Here is an 18,236-nt window from a genome sequence, read left to right as displayed (position 1 = left end):
ATTAGCCTGTGGTCCCAGACATGACTTCCTTCTACCCTCACATTCTAACAGGTTAAGTGCAAGAACTTCAGTATATGAATCTGGGAACATGATAAAAACTAACAATTCTGTCTAATAAAAAATCCTGACCTAGATAAGTCTGGTATTGGAATTTCTTTCTTTCTTTTTTCTTTCTCTCTTTTTTCTTTCTTTTCCTTTTTTATTCTTTCTTTTTTTCATTTTTCTTTTTTCTCTTGAGATAGGGTTCCTCTTTATAGCTCTGGCTGAATTTGAAATCACTCTAAAGATCATGCTGGCCTTGAGCTTGGAGACCTGCCTACCTCTGCCTCCTGAGTGTTTAGACTAAGAGCGTGCACCACCACCTCCTGGCTTTGGAATTTCTTTTAAAAGGCTCCCAGGTAGGCCAGAGAGAAGGTTCAAGAAGAAACCGCATTTGGCACCAAGTCTGAGTTCAATACCCAGGACCCACAGAGTAGAAGAGGACCAACCATACAAGTTGACCTCTGACCTCCACATTCGTGCTGTGGCACAGATATCTATGGAGACCCATACAGATTAAATAAATAAACAAGTGTACAAAACTGAGAAATCCCCCAGGTGATTCCAGTGTGTGTCCAACATTAAGAACCATGAGGGAGGGGCTGGAGTGAGGGCTCTGTAGTTAAGAACACCGGTTGGTCATGCAGAGGACCCGGGTTCGATTCTCAGAACCTTCACGGCAGCTCACAACCATCTGTAACTCTGGATCCAGAGGCTCCGATCCCCTCTTCTGGCCTCCAAGGGCACCGGGTACAAACATGGTGCACTTTCACGCATGCAGGCAAATGTTCATACAAATAAATTAATAAATATTTTCAAGAGCCCAAAGGGGACTCTCAGTGAAGATTTTCATCCCAATTCAAGTTACAAGTATGTGCTCCACAGTTTTCCCAACTATAAAATGAACCAGGTGGAAGAAACAATTCTAAAATCCCTTTCAGTGTTGAAATTTCAAGACCACCGAGGGGAGAAAATAACCCATAGCCTAATTCTTCTTCCATCCTGAACACTGCAACCTTTCATGGCATCCTGATAAGAAATGGTCCATTTGGGGTTCAAGAGGAAAAATAAAGAAACAGGAAAGTTACCGGAGGATCAACTTCTAGCCAATCGGGCGGCCCGCAGTAATACAGTTGGGCAGGATGCTCGTGGCACTCTGCCTAAGTGCTTTTGCAGCTGAAAGCTATCGGGAAAACATCAAGGGGCATCGTCATTAGCGTCTGCATGCAGCTGCAATGGGACTCCTCTGAGAGCAAATTTGCACAAAGAGTGTGGTATGCTAATTAAAATGGAATTCTGTGTGGACATTTTGCTGGTGGATTAGTTAAATGCAATTAGCATCTGGGGCAGAAAGGCACTCTGGGAAAGAGACTGAGCTAGGTGCATTTTGGGTGGATTGGAAGAGTTCAGATTTGGCGATGGTGCTTAAGGGAGCTGATTCTGCAACTCTCCTTGGGGGCTTTCATCTCCCCAGTGAGATGAGATTTTGCAAAGCAGTCTAGGGGAATCCCTTACATCAGGGCCACACAACAGGCTCTCGGCTTCTTGGCCTCACACCACCTTTCAACGGTGTGTCTTCCTCACTACCACTGGAGACAAAAATGTAATAAAAGGAGAGATGTGCCATGTTCATCGGTAGACAACCAGTTATTTAAAAAAACAAGTTCTATCTTTATAGGAAATCCCTCCACAGAACCTTCCAAAATTAAGAAGGGAAGCAGGTTCCAAACTGGAAAGTAAAATGAACTCATAGGCCAGGCAAGACAAATTACAGGAAAGAGAGTGTGAGGTAAAATAATTGATTTTCCTTTTCTTCTCCTAGAAACAAGATGAAGAAGTCCAGAGTTAGGAGACAAGATAAGAAATGGAGGAATAACTCAGTGGGAGAGCATTGATCTGGTGTGTGAAGCCCTGGGTCTGAGCCCCTGCACTGAAATCTTTTTAACATCGAGTTAGCAGAAGATAAAGCAGGTTAGGAAAATGGTAGTGGCTGAGAGTCCTGCGGATGATGAAGAGGAAGGAGAACGTAAGGATATTTCCCCAGGAGTTTGGGTTAAATGAGTGAGTTTTCTGCTGTGTCTTAAATAACATAGGAAGGGGAACCTCACTGCTGCCACACACAACACAGGACAATGACACAGAGGACAATCAAGAGACACAGAACACTGTCAACTGTGGTGGCGCACGCCTTTAATCCCAGCACGTGGGAAGCAGAGGCAAGTGGATTTCTGTGAGTTCAAGGACAGTCTGGTCTCCATAATGAGCTCCAGGCCAGCCAGAGCTACATAGTAAGACCCTGTCTTTAAAAACAGAGAGACCCAGAAGGTCCCCAACATCCATTGTAGGGAACACAGAAGGTGAATATTTGGCTGACACTTACTATGGTTCAGATATGTTAAGGACATTCCCAGAAGCCTACATGACGTGTTAGAGGCATGGTCCGAAGAGTGAGGGCTTTCAGAGATAGCAAAACCTTAAGAGATGGAAGCTCTTAGAACCGTTAGGGTTGTGCTATTGGAAGGGATAATTATATCTGCTCTTGTGTTTGAAATATGATCCTTTCTCCCATGTGTGCTCTTCCATCTGGTGAGAAAGCCTCCCTGGAGCAACACCATGTCATTACACCTCTGTCTCCAAAACTAAGAGATGCATGGACCTCTTTTCTTTATAAAGATTAACCTGCCTCAGGTATTTCAATACCATAAGAACAACAGACTTAAACATAAATTTTCATGGCAAGATGTCAAACAACCCTAAAGTGGAAAACTTGAAGCATATCCTTCTTCAGACCCCAGAGATCTCCAGCTCCAGCCAGGACCAAGCCTAAAATTCCCTTTAAAAATACACTGAAGAGACTATTAGTATATTGAGCACCGTCCAGACAAGGAGCAGAAACGATACAAGTCACTTGGACAGAAGGGAAGAGAACTATAGGTAACTATAGATGCCAAGAGAACCCTAAAGTACCATGGAAGCCCTGAGCAGGGGAAAGTCCTGGGGCCCAGAGAACAAATCTCTGGTGCAATTACAAGTACTTAAAGACTTGAAGAAGGAATGTTCCACAGATCTGAAACTTGGATCCATGTGAATGAGATATCGTTTGATTGGTGTTGCTCTACATGTACAGGAAAAATCTGATTATGCAATGCTGAAAAAAAAGTACAAAGTGGATTCTTCTGCAACACAAGGAAACATTGTTGCTGCAGAAGCGTGGCTTGAGATACAGACAGACAAGGAGGCAGCCAGGAAGGACCACCCCCTCTTCCTCTCCCAACATTGTAATACCGTCTGCTGGTGGAGCCAAGTGACAAACAAAATTGTTCAGAGTCCCAGTCCCAAGATCACAAGTGTAGAGCACAGAAACTCAGGATCCAAGAGACAGCAGCTTTCTAATAGCAATTGTTTGCATTTGCACTTGTAACAGGAGGGACAGGCTGCTTGTCATCCTGGCTGCCCAGCTAGCTCAGTCGGTAGAGCATGAGACTCTTATTAATCTCAGGGTCGTGGATTCGAGCCCCATGTTGGGTGCCAAGTGAAGGCAGAGAGATCAGGTGCTTAATCAAAGGAATCCCAAACTAGCTCAGACTAAGGGGTAGACTTACAAAGTCAGGATGTTCTGCCAAAGCAAACTGAACAGGACCCAGGGGCAATCAGAGAGAGGAAGAAAGGGGCCAGACACGCTTCCACATCTGAGTAAATAGTCCATGAGGCCATGCCCCAGTAGGCGAGTAGGTATTAGCTGTAACCTTCCCGCAGCCTACACTAATGTAATAAAATTAACCTTGGGTCAACTAGCAACTAGTTGACAGAAAGTAATCACAGAGCGTCAGAGGGCATCCGGAAGAGATAGAGAGATGCACAGGAAGTGGACGGGAGGGACTAGGAGTGGCACGGCTCTTTATGCTTTGGCAGAGCGAAAACCCCGGACTTTGAATCTTGAGTCTTATTTAAAAATAGAACAATAGAGATTTAGTTAAAATAGCGACAGGACCAGTACCTACGGGAACAGAATTCCGCCAGGCTGCTGGAGAAGCAAACCAGAAACTGAGGGGATGCAATTGCTGACTGAAATAGCAATAGACTAAGGCGTAGCCACTTTGCCAAAAATCAAAACAACACATAAACATACAGATCATAGAGTAAATTAAACTTGATCAGATGGACACAATTGATGACAAAGTGAGAGAAAGACTTAAGGGAGTAATATAAATACTAATGGAGTTTCACCAGGAGAGTCAGGGTGGTAAAAATTGCTCTGAACACCTGTTTTCCTAACAATAAATCACTGAATGTCAACTGCAGATCATACGCTAAGCTAGAGACCATAGGTGTCCTGAAGTGGATAAGAGAATGTCTCCACCCTCAGGAAGTTTATATCGGAGGAAAATAGTCCATAAATGTAGCTCTTCGAGGGTCCCGGATGCTGTCATTGTGGGGAACAGGGAAAAAAATGTTTTCTGAAAATAGACCTTACTAGTGTCATTCTCAATGAAGACATTGATTGCATGTGTTGAGGATTGAATGGTAAGTGAAACCTATAGACAGTTCTTGAAACAGAAGAGGAGGGAAAGAGGGAAGTAGGGAGAGGGAGAGAGAGAGAACAATCTTGGTACCTCTGAGGACTAGGCTGGGTAGTGGGTTGAAAGTTTATGTCTCTATCAATTTCATGTGCTGAAATGGTGTCCAACCCAGTGTGAAGGTTGAACTTTGAGGGGTGGTGTAACATGACAGCCGGCTTGTTGGTGTTTCTGTCCTGCCCGGTACCCCACAGTCAGCAAATCCCAAAGAGAAAATCACACACAAGACTCCATAAGATTATAAACTGATTGGCCCGTTAGGTCAGGCTTCTTGTTAACTCTTATAACATATATTACCCCATTATCCTTATCTATGTTAGCCACATGGACTCAGTACCTTTCTCAGTGTTACAGCTTACATGTTGCCTCTTCAGTGGTCTGCGCAGGAATGGCTGAGGGAGTTTCCTCCTCCCTAGCCTTATCCTATTCTCATTGCCCCGCCTCTACTTCCTGTCTGCTTGACCCACCTATACTTCCTGCCTGGCCAATCAGCGTTTTATTAAAATACATGACTGACAGAATACAGATAATTCTCCCGCATCAGTGTGGTGATGTCATAAGTGGGATTCATGGCCTTCTATAATGATTAGTGAGCTTAGCCGGGCAGTGGTGGCACATACCTTTAGTTCCAGCACTCGGGAGGCAGAGGCAGGCAGATCTCCTGGAAGAGATTTCATTGAACTCTGTGAGTTCAAGGCCAGCCTGGTCTATAAGAACTAGTTCCAAGACAGTCACCAAAGCTACACAGAGAAATCCTATCTTGAAAAAAAAAGATTCATGAGCTTGTTTATTTTCTCAGATCTTTACTATGTAAGGATATGATGAAAAGGTGACCGTCTGCAACCAGAAAGTTTTGAGATCCAGTGGATTTAGCCAGGGTCACCAATGTGACTGTGGGTTCGGAACTCTCCATGAGATACTGGCAGCAGACTCATCAGTGATTACTCAGTAATGACAATGACCGTGTTTTCTAGAATCTATCAGTGGCTACAAGTTCAGTAGGAGGATAGCAGAGCCCCAAGACCCTCCTCCCCTATCCACAGTTGACTGTTGACAAGCTCACTCTTATGTAGACCCCGTGCAGGCAGGCAGAGTTGCATGAGGTTCAGGGTTGGAGTGGCTGTCTCACACTCAGATCGTGGCATTCTGTAACTGATTTTACTTCCTTCTCTTTCTTTGCCCTTTGTATACGCTCTGTAGAGATATCACTGCCATAAGATTTTGGATTACTTAGCAACCTATGTGGGATTATGTCTGTCTGCCCATGAATTTGATATATTTCCTTATTCAAGTTTCTTTTGAGGATTTTAATTTCTTTTTGAAACTTTTTCATTCCTCATTTGTTCACAGATATACAGAATTTTCTACTGTGAGTGGTACTTATTTCTGTTATAAGTTCTTTTTTGGCATAAAGGACCCACTGATTTCAACATTTATTTTGAAATGGACAGTTTTGAAGAATTACTAGTTCCTATATGTTACAGAATATTTGTTTAACTATGCAAAGATGTGTTGCTTTTGTTTACTTATATAAAGATGTGTTGCTGTTTCACCTTGCCTGCCTAAGGCACTTGATTGGTCTAATAAAAAGCTGAATGGCCCATAGTGACAAAGGAGATATCAGCAGAACTCCTCAGGGAGAGTAAGTAGGAGGAGGAATTTAGGCTTAGGAAGAAAAGAAAGACACAACAAAGAGACACCAGGTACCAGGCAGTCAGACATGGAGGAAACAGGAAAGCAGGACACACAGGATGAAGGAAACTTAAAAATCCCTGAAGCAAAACATAGATGAATAGAAACAAGATAAATTAAGTTAAAAGAGCTAGTGGGACAAGTCTAAGCTAAGGCCAAGCTTCCATATTTAATAATAAGTCTCTGTGTCATTATTTTGGAGATGGCTGATGGGACAGAGAAAGACTCACTACAAATGGGGGTCATTTGTAGTTGGAATTTTCTTTGGGTCATCAACCAATTCCCAAATAAAGATAGAGAGACTTATTATTAATTATGAACACTTAACCTTATCTTAGACTTATCCCATTCACTAGCTCTTATAACTTAAATTAACCCATTTATATTAATCAACATTGTTTACCTTTTTTTCATTCTATATGTCTGACTCCCTTTGTGTCTCATTGGCAACTGATGTGCACCTCAATTATCTCCTACTTCCTCTCTCTGCCTGGAAGTTCCACTTATACCTCCTGTCTAGCTGGTGGCTATTCAGCTTTTTCTTACACCAATCACAGCAATACATTTTCACACAGTGTACAAATATTCCACAACATTTTTGAGCTCCCTCCCCAGTTTTATACACGGAAATCTCAGCCCCCAAGATGGTGGTATAAAAGAGGGTGTGAGTGGTGGGGCAGTAATTAGATCATGTAGACAGAGCCCTTGTAAGAGGATCGCTACTCTTATAATACAGGTCTAATGGAACATGTTCTCCCCTTAAACCTTGCAAGATCACAGTGAAAATTACTGGTGTGGGAAATAGGTCCTTACCAGCCCCCAAGTCTTCCAATGCCTTGGTCTTGGACCCCTCAGCCTCCAGAACTGTGAGAAACAAATATGTGTTGTTCGTGGCTCCCCAGTCTACAGCAATCTGAAGAGGGTCAGAGGAAGTATCAGCATTTTCTCTCACTTTCCACCATCTTGATGCTGAATGTCTAAGCTCTGCTCTCAACCCTGAATTATTTCGGGAATGTTAAGTTTAATGTTTTTAAAAGCCTGCAAATTGTAAGAGCCACTTGTATGAAATTGTACAGTTGACCAGTAATCGTGTCCTTAATTGATTTGGCTATTGCATTCAAATAAAGAGTTTTCGACTACCTGACTTCGCCGGAAGAGCAATTAAACCTGTTGATGAGCTGAGTCCCATGAGCAGGCTCAAAGACGGAGTGAGAGGAGAGCTGGTGAATGTACGGGCATCCTTCTAGGTAGCAGCAAACACCCAGGTGTCCCTGAAAAGGTACATAGCAAACACGGTTTCCTGAGACCGTGGTGGAGGTGACCGTGTCACTCAAAGAGTTAAGCCTTTCCTTCCTCCCTGAAGTTCATGCAGACGTAAATGGGAAGTGGAGAAGTTAATGTAGCAGCTCGTGATTTCTGTCATAAATCACGGGCGTGAGCAGCAGCCTTTGGTCTGGCAATTTGGGAGCTTATTATGTACTGACTCATGTCGTCGGGGACAGCACCGGCGCAGTCTCGGCTATGATATATAAGGTGGTGACACCCTGACAGATGCCCACTCTTAGCTTCTCATCTCTGAAAGCCTAAATGTGCCCTTTCTCCCTCCAGATGCAGTAAATTTACATTGACTTAGGAGATGCCCTCCCAAAAATGTCAAGCTGTATTTAAATGCATTTCCTTTTAGAGCACTGGGCACCATCTGAGCCCAGCCGTCTGCTCTGTCTATGTAGGGTTCTGTGTGACTCAGACTTGCAGCCCCTTCTTAGCAATTGCAACCCTTGTTCTAAGGAAGCTTTAAAGTCAAAGCAGCAAACAAGATGCCCATCAGTGGAGGAGTTTTTGCATCTTCACTTGCTCAAAGGCTGTGGGGCATGAGGGAGCATCCTCTCAAAAATGTCCATGGTCAGGCTTCAGAGATAGCTCAGTTAGTAAAGTGCTCTCCCTGCAGGTATAAGGATATGACTTCCATCCCCAGAACCCACACAAAAATGCCAGGCATGGTGATGTGCACTTGAAATCCCAGTGTTTGAGAGGGAGAGAAAAGACAGACACATCTCTGGGTTCACTGGTCAGCTGGCCTAGACCTCAACAAGCTCCAGGCCTGTGAGAAACCCTGTCTTGAAAACCAAGATGGGCGTGTCTTAAGAACAAATCCCAAGATTGACCTCTTACAGAGAGAGAGAGAGAGAGAGAGAGAGAGAGAGAGAGAGAGAGAGAGATTTGAAGTAGCAGAAATGTGAAATGGGGGCAAGAGAGATGGCTCAGAGGTTAAGAGCATTTGCTACCCTTGGGAGGATGTGTATTTGGTTCCTGTATATCAGCTTGCAACCACCTATAACTCCAATCCCAGGGAATCTGACACCCTCTTCTGGCATTCATGGTTACTAGGCACACCTAGCAGCACACATCCATACATTCAGCAAACACTGATAAACATAAAATTTAAAAATATACATATTGAACAAAAGATATGAATTTGCTTGACTTGATCATTATATATTATATACATATATCAAAATAGAATGCTGCATCTCATAAATACATACAGCTATTATGTTTCAATTTTAAAACTGTAAAGTGTCTTCTTCATAGTGTCGTATAAGCACTCAATAAAACAATGTCTGGAAAGCGCCCAGTCCGATCCAGCACAGCTTCCAATGGATGTCAGCTTTGATTATTAGGCATTCAAAAGTACTATAAACCAGAGAAAGCACCTCATTTCTCACTCACAGCCCTCTCTGGTTGCCTCTTAAATTACCTGCTCTGCTCCATAACCACAGAGTGTTATTACCAGGGGGAGATTTTCTAAAATTCTAATATCTAAATAAAATGTCACGATGTCGATGTATTTATTTTGTGTACAAATGCTTTCCCTGCATGTATGTATGTGCACCACATTCAGGCAGTGCCCTTGGAATCCAGAATAAGGCATTGGGTCTCCAGAACTGGAGTGAGGGATGGTAGTGAACCACCACATGGGTGCTGGAACCCTAACCCAGGTCCTCTGCAAGAGCAACAAGTGTTCTTAGCTGCTGAGTGTTGTAGGGAGCGCAGGCCCTTTGTTCATCCCACCCGGCTAATTTACACCTGAAATAATCACACAGAAACTGTATTCATTTAAACACTGCGTGGCCCATTAGTTCTAGCCTCTTATTGGCTAAAACTCTCACATCTTTGTAACATGATGGGCTGGTTTGTTGGGGTTTTCTCTCCTGTCCGGTTCCCACAGCTGTTTAGCCCCAAAGAAAATCACACAGAGGTCTCCATAAGTTATAAGCTGATTTGGCCCATTATCTCAGGCTTCTTATTAGCTCTTATGACTTATATTAATCCATTATTCTAATCTATTTTAGCCATATGGCTCAGTACCTTTTTCAACAGGCAGGTCATATCCTGCTTCCTCAGTGGTCTGGGCAGGCCTGGGAGGAATCAGCTTCCTCCTTCCCAGAATTCTTCTATTCTCATTGCATCACCTCTACTTCCTGTCTGGTTTTCCCGCCTATACTTCCTGCCTGGTCAATCAGCATTTATTTAAAACATGATTGACAGAATACAGACAATTCTCCCACACCACATCTTGATTTGACCCATTTCTAATAATCTGTATGTCATCACGAGGTCATAGCTTACCGGGAAAGATTCAGCATGTCTGACCTGGCATCTCCATGGTGGCTCTCCCTCTCTGATTTCTCTCTCCCAGAATTCGGTTCTGTCTTCTCTGCCTACCTAAGTTCTGCCCTATCAAAAGGCCAAGGCAGTTTGTTTATTCAACCAATGAAAGCAACACATGGACAGAAGTGGTGTAGGAGGTCCTTCTGTATTTGTGTTGCTTTCATTGATCATTAAAGAAACTGCCTTGGCCTAGTTGATAGGGCAGAACTCAGGTAGGTGGTGAAGACAGAACAGAATTCTGGGAAGAAGAGCAGAGTCAGGCAGACGTCATGGTTCTCCTGCCTGAGACAGACGTTGGTTAGGCTCATGAGGGTAAGCCACAGTCAAGTGGCAATACATGTTAATAGAGATGGGTTAAACTAATATGTGAGAGTTAGCCAATAAGAGGCTAGAAATAATGGTCCAGGCAGTGATTTAATTAATACAATTTCTGTGTGGCTATTTCGGGTATAAGCTAGCAGGGCGGGACGGAACAAAGGGGCCCCGCTCCCAACTACACAGAAGGACCTCTTACACCAGCTGAGCTATCTCTCCTGCCTCATAAATATTTTTTAAAAGAATGCATATACTCAAGAACACTGATGCCCAGGTTGCCTCTCAGGCCAGGGGACTGGGACACTTGGCCAGGGGTGAGCATCACCGGAACCAGAGACACGTTCTTCCTGTTGACTCTCACCTACTCATGCCTCTCTGCCTTCCCTTGGAACTCTTGTTCTCTCTCTGCTCTCTTCAACTCCAAATGTGTTTTCCCTTCTGCTTCTTGAGCATCAGGACCTCTCACAAAAGATGGCATCCCCAGCATCAACACAGGGCGTACATAGTCTGTATGCAAACACCATGACAATTTATGCAAGGGATTTGAGCATCCATGAATTTGGGTCCCCAAGGGGATGAGAAGGGTACTGGAAGGTATCCCTGGGGATACTGAAGGGTTGCTAGACACAAAGAGCCACACATACAATATGAAGTTCAGAGAGCAAGTAAAAGCAGTCCCTGGGAGTTGGTCATAAAAATCAGCATCTGAGGGGCTGGAAAGATGGCTCAGCAGGTAAGAGCACTTGCTGCTTTTGTAGAGGACTTGAGTTCAGTTCCCAGCATTAATGTTGGACCACTCATAACTGCCTATAACTCCAGCTCAAGGAGAATCTGGCGTCTCTGACCTTCAAGGACACCTGAGATGCAGAGAGGGAGGTAGAAGGATCTTTTCTCCAAAAAAAAAAAAAAAAATCAAAATCTAGAAGCAGAACGTTTCTTAAAAACTGTTGGGAAATCCCTATCAAGCTCCCAACCAGGCAAAAGCCCGAGCAGAGAAGATGAGAAGACCCAGGAGGAAATGAGAATGTGGTGAATTCCCTGGCAGGAGCTACTAGACACAGGGGCAATCTCTCAAGAAAGGCAACATTGTACCGTATGGTAAGACATGCTCTAAAAATGCTGTTCACTGGCAGGGCCCTGAGGCAAAGCAACACAGACTGACAGTGAGTCTCCAGGTGCCTGCTTTAGAAGCTCACGGCTGCCTCAAGCTTCAAATACCTTGGTCCCCATGGTCAACTGCCTAAGAGCACAGACACAGACATGCACAGACACACGCATACACCTCACACCACACCATACCACACACACACACACACACCTACAGAGAGAGAGAGAGAGAGAGAGAGAGAGAGAGAGAGAGAGCTGGAAATGCAGAGAGAATCTGGGATTTAGACCCTGGGGTTTTGACTGTGTGCGGCAGATACGGAAAGCAATCTTCCATCTGTACCCTGGAGACAGCACAGGAACTCCAAGCCAGCCCCAGAGATGGTTTCAGGGACAATGTCTGACCTCTGGGGTTAGGGCCCTGACACTCAGGGTTCAGAAACTTGGGATCAACCCCTGCCTAAGAATTCTCAGCATAGGTGAGCGGTGGTCAGTGTCCCACTAATGAGATGGAAACAAAGCAGCTCTAGGCTCAGCAAGGAGAAGGCACCCAGCAGATTCCAGAAGGAGTTAAGATTGTCAGCAAGTCAGGCTTTGGAGACTTGGGGTTCCTGACAGCTGCCAGCAGGCACCCTTGGCCATGGAATCTGGGCACTCTAGAATGGGGACTACCAATTAAGCATCTGCAGCCCTGGCAACCAGAACAAGCCATTCGATGCAGCTTTCTCTTTCCTCCAGATAAAAGACTGTGTTCCCTGGCTTTTCCTGTCACTCATAAAATGTTCTTAGTCACAAGTGTTTTAAAGATTTCGTTTTTCTATGTTATGTGTGTATGAGTGTGGGTATATATGTATATATGTATATACATGTGTATATGTTTAGGTATGTGTCTATGTGTGTATATGTCTATGTATGTGTGTATTGTGTATGTGTGTATGTGTATATGTATATGTGCATATATATGTGTATATATGTACGTCTCTGTATATGTGTTTGTATGTGTGCATATGTATGTATGTGTATAGGTATATATGTGTGTTTGTATGTGTATTGTGCATGTGTGTATATGTGTGATGTGTTTATGTGTGTATGTGTATATGTATATGTGTATGTGCGTGTGCGTGCGTGCGTGCGTGCGTGCGTGCGTGTGTGTGTGTGTGTGTGTGTGTGTGTGAGAGAGACCTGTGTACCTGGTGCCTGCCGAGGCCAGAAGAGGAGGATTTCAGATTCCCTGGAGCTGGGGTTACAATCTATTGTGAACCACTGGCCATGGGTTTTAGGATCCAAACTTGGGTCCTCTGGAAGGGCAAAAAGCACTCTTAGCCATGGAAAACGTCTCTCCATCCCCACAGAAGAGTGTTCTTAATCATTCCTCAGGGCTTCCTTTGGAAGCAGGGAACATGCAGGAACATGGTGACAGGTGGGCATCAAGGGACTCAGGTAGAAGTCACGGAAGCTGGGAAGAAATTTGTGGCATTCAAACCCAGATTGTCCTCCCCACACATCTTCAGTGGCGGCAGGCTTGCCGCTGTCACGGTGCAGCAATAGTTCCCAGTTCGCTTTGTGGGGCATTAAAGCTATGTAGAGTGTGGCCAGGTGACCTCGCTCCCACCCTCAGGCAAAAAACCATTGAAACCCACACACTCGGAACACTAACACCCAAACCATTCAAGCTGAACCAAGTTCAGCAAGGATCCAGGCAGCACTGGGATGGCAACACTTGGATCATATCAATATGTCAGAGCTGCATCACACACAGAGCTGCATAGGTAACTCAGATGGCCTGCAACACTCCTCACAGGAGGCAGCCATTGTTCTAATCCCTATTGTCCAAATCAGGAGCCTGAAGTCACACAGTAAATACCTTAAGGAAATGAGACTCCAAAAGCTATACTGTTTTTATATTTTTCAAGACAGGGTCTCATGCAGCCCAGGCTGATCTTAAACTTGATATGTAGCCAAAGATGTCCTTGCATTTCTGATGCTCCTGCCTCTGCCTTAAAGGGCTAGGACTGTAGGGATGTAATGTACTACCACACCTAATTTATGCTGTGCCTGGGACAGAACCCGGGGCTTCATGCATACCAGTCAAGCCCTGTCTTAACTGAGCCATATCCTCAGTTCCTAGATCAATACTTTTAACCATTCCTCTGCATTGCCACTTCCTTAGCAGAAACAGAACGCAGCTGCCATGTATGGAAAACTCTGTTAAAGCTGGGCAGACACAAGCATAAAGTCTCCTGGAGAGAGCTATGCAATGCAAATGACCACACCGTGATGCCAGGCCAGTGGCTTAGGGAGCGCTCTGCCTACTGTACAATCAATGACCCTTCTGTCTTCCTTCCTGGACTCTGAGCTCGGTCAACACCATGCAAACCCGCCGCCTCCTCCAGACACTCGCGTACTAAGGGGAAATTCAGATACTAACCATATATGTTCACTGGGGTGTAAGAATGGAGCGTAGCACACTGCAGGAGAGCAGGAGAGAGGTCAGGAGCGAGCAAGAGCAGCAAAGCAGCCTCACCAAGGGGCTCCCCTCTCATTCAGAAGCTAGTGGAAGCACAGGTGGACAAAGCAGCAGGTGTAAGTCAGGGTCCCTGGCTAAGCTGGGCACCTCGCAAGAGGTGCAGTCAGCAAGCTAAGTTCTGGAGCCTCGCTTCCCTACTCTCTAAAATGAGAACAGTCTCATCTACTCCGCCCACCTTGTTAACTCCTGGTGAGGTTTGCAGACCTCCATGGAAACAGGGAATTCCACACCCTCAAAGGCTACTCAAAAGCCAGGAGCTACCAGAGTGCTCATGATTCCAATCAGATGGTCATGGAGAGCCCAGCAGGGCCATAAGAGAAGACAGAGCTGCCTGAGACCAGTCAACCTCTCTCAGTAGCACCCAACTCACGCTGACCCCAAAGAACCCACAGTGCCCCTGCCTCGCTGGGTCCTGAGCCTCAGAGATTCAGTCAACTTGAAGCATTTTCCCGTAAAGCAAGACCCAGCAGATCCTTCCCTAGACTGGACAGCAGAGATGCACAGCCCGAGTTCTCATAGCGGAGAAGCTGCTCCTCCCTGCCTCAATGCAGGCCACTCCACATGGTGAAAACCTTGTTCTTTTGGAGCAAAGCAAATCTGAGCTCTAATCTGGCCTTTGCCTCACCGAAGCCATGTTTTCCGGAGGAAGCACTCACCTTGCAGGAACTCAATCCCCGTACCTGTAAAATAAGGGATTTCTGGGGTCAGGCTTTCTCAGTCTAGGCCCTGTTGGCCTTCTATGTCAGGTGACTATTAGGAGAATGTGTATAGTGTTGCCCCGGCTGCACCCACTAGAAGCCAGCAGCATGTCCTCACCTTGTTATGACAACCAGAAAGCCCTCAGTAAAGGGCACTAACCAAGCTGATTCCTAAGGGCCTCTAGCCCACTTCAGCTTCTCTAACCCCAGCCCCACATCCTCAGTACCAACTTCCCATGCTGTCCCACTAGCTCCGCTCTACCAGAGGTGCCCAGTGCTGGCTGGCTGGATCCTTCTTTGTGTTGTCAAGTATCATCAGTAATCAAAAACAGCACTCATGTCACGAGACCCAGAGGAAGGGATGGTGGCGGGGTCCAGCAAGTCTGAAGCAGAATCCTGGCTCTTCTAGATGTCTTGTGGGATCCCTTCACAGGGTTGGCCTAAGAATTAGCTGTTAACAGAGCCTATCGGATGACTCCCTGGTGTAGGGAAGGGAAGCAGAAGCCTATTCCATGAGGTAAGCCAGGCAGTCCTAGTGAAAAATAAAACTAGCCTCTCTATCCTCAGGACAAGCCTACAGCCCTCACGAGCCTCAAATCCAGTTTGCGGGGAGACAGTGATTGCTCCCACAGAAGTGCCAGAAGTAAGATGAATTCCCTTGTGACACTGACTCAGGGACAGTGGCTGAGCACCGTCTTAAAGAACCTGTTGTTTAAAACTGAGCGATTCTGAGGGCTTGAGAACAGAAAACAGTGACCAGTGGAAGGACCGAATTCAACCTGTCACAGCCCCTCACGGAAAAGTAAGAGCTCTGTACTCTGGTACATGCTCACCCTCCACCATTGCTCACACGTGTCTGTGGGGAGGATCTCAATGCAGGCTGTCCTCCAACTCCCTTGCCTGCCTCCTCATTCCAACCTGACTGCATTCCCTGTCTGCCTCATCTCTACCGGCTGCACCTATCTGCAGCCTTAGGCGCTAATCAGTCTCCCTCTGCCTCGGTCGTAGATACCTACTCTGTGGGCAAGCTTCCCAAGAAGCCCTATGCATTGTGATGCTAGTTCTATGTCAGCTTGACACAAGCTAGGGTCATCTGAAAGGAGGCAGCCTCAACTGAGAAAATGCCTCCGTAATGTCTGGCTTACATTAAGCATTGTCTTAATTAGTAACTGTTAGAGGTGCTCATCATTGTGGGTGGTGTCATCCCTAGGCTAGTTGTTGTAGGAATTCCTACCGCCAGTAGCCTTTAAGTTACCCGCCCACTTGGGCATGGCCTCATACCATATATGCCATTGTAAAGTGTGTGTCCAGCCTCTTTTCCAGCTACGGGATTTGGTTGCTGTTCCCCGTTTCAGCAGAGGATTGTGATCTGTGAGTCTAGCCCTAAATAAATAACCATCTATGATTCTCAATTCTGAGCTAGTGTGGGACTTCTTTTAAGCATCCACCTTCAGCTGGTGATCCTGGAATCTATAAGAAAGCAGACTGAACAAGCCATGATGAGTCAGCCAATAAGGAATACCTCTCCATGGTCTCTTCATCGGCTCCTGTCTCAGTGTCCATCCTTGCTTGAGTTCCTGTCCTGAATTCTTCAGTAACAGACTACAGTGTGAAAGTGTAAGCCAAACAGGCCCTTTCTTTCCCAGCCTGCCTTTGGTTATGTCATTTCATCTCAGCAACAGTAATCCAAATTAGGACTCTCATCTTCAGAGCTGCAGCCAAGGTGGAGCAATTAAGTCCATCTTCACATCAGCTCAACACAGCCAACGAAGCGGGAACCACCCCCTGGGAATTCATTACCTACTCAGTCCTCTTTTCAAACTTGCTGCCTCTCCATTCCCACCAGCCCTCCCAGACCCTTGCAGTTCAGAACAGAACGGAAGGCCCAGCAACAGGATATGGGGCTGCCTGTCTATTTGTGATCAACACAATGAAGTCTCACTTCAAGAAGAAGTCTAAAAACACAGCCGGGCTATGCATCACGCCTACTGATGAAGCAAGGGCCTCCTTCCCTGCCTTGCAGCAACAGGGCCTTCCCAGAGATGAAGAGAGGCATGCAGAGGAAGCACGGAAATTTCACAGGGTGTGTGTGATACTGGCCTGTCTGCTCAGCCTTCCCTCGTCAGAATCAGACAGAAAACATCAGAGCCGAGCCAGCACTTCGGGAGACGAATTCTTCAACCGCTTTCTGCCTCGATCGTTCATGCTATAAGCAGAGTAATAAAAGAGCTGTGCCGTGTAAGAGGGTTGTGAGGAATCAGGAAGTTACTATGTAAATCACTGAGGACAGCTCCTAAGCTAGAGTAAGCATTGGGCAAGCATACTCCCCTGCTATTACTATCATTCTCAGTTTCTGCTTCTAGTAACTTCTGGCCCCTAGAGACAGATGAAACCCAGCACAGCTCCATAATCTGAGCTTTTGGGATGGCAAATGCAGTCAAAACGGATGCTTAGAGAGAACTTACGGTGTGTTGTCTTCCACCGTTAGAGCTATTCTCTGTAGCTGTTCTTGTTTTCTTCACATTATAGACTAGAAAAAGAGGCTTAAGGAGTTTGGGGAAGTTACTCAAGGATACCAATAAACAAAAGGGACAATTGACAACATATCTGATTTGACTTAAACATGTCCACTCCAAAGCCTAACTATCAGAGGATGTCAGGACCATCTAGAAAGATGATGAGAGAAAAATCAAAGAAAAAAAACTCCTGTCTCAAACTTACATTTAAGTTTAGGAGGAAATTGCTCAATATGTAGAGACTTGTTGTTGCATACAGTACAAATTTATTTCCCTACCAGAAGCTAAAGGAAATACCCATGGGAAGATATTGATGCTCTCACAATCAACTGGAAGTCTGACCCCCCCATGCCTGAACCATGTTTAGGGGTACAAATAGTTCCTAAGAGAAGAAAACCCACTTTGAATGGTCCCACTTTCGAAAGACCAGTTGGGTCAAGAGCCCATCCTTAGTTTGGGGCATCACCAGACACTTGGAGCCATTTTTTATTTTCTCAGATTACAGGAAAGCAGGAACCACTTGGTTTGGGTCACCAATCAACTCCTTATTTATGGGAGTTCAGGACATTATCAGATTTGCCCTGGCTGAGAAGGAGATACTTCTCATCCCCAAGATGGTCTTAGGGTGCTGTTAGGAAGAATTGGGGGCTGGATAGACCCAGAGGACATTCACCACTACTAGGAGTCTTTCCAAGTTACACACACACACGCATGCACACACACAGACACACACACTAGAAAGGAGTCCTGTGGTGAGAAGTGAGACAAGCCACATTCAGAGAGTAAACACACGTCTTCAGCAGTGTGTTTGATGCTGGTCAATCTGTCCTGTCTTCCCTGCCCTTCCCTTAGAACATGTTTCTTTGTGCATTACTGAGTGAAATATTAATTTCTTAGAGTTTGAATTGAGCCATGGAATTGCCCCATGCACCCTCCTCCTTTTCTTTCCACAAACACAGAAACTAGAAAGTAAATTACTTAAACTCTCACCATGAGCCTATGCCAGTCAGAATGTAGACAGAGCTTTCTCCAGCCTCTCCAGCATGTTACACTTACATACTTATGTTTGTTTATCATGTGTCTTAGTCACTGTTCA

Source organism: Myodes glareolus, chromosome 9 (genome assembly GCF_982192425.1).
Source record: "Myodes glareolus chromosome 9, mMyoGla1.1, whole genome shotgun sequence".
Lineage (NCBI taxonomy): Eukaryota > Metazoa > Chordata > Mammalia > Rodentia > Cricetidae > Myodes > Myodes glareolus.
This window is presented reverse-complemented; position numbering follows the sequence as displayed.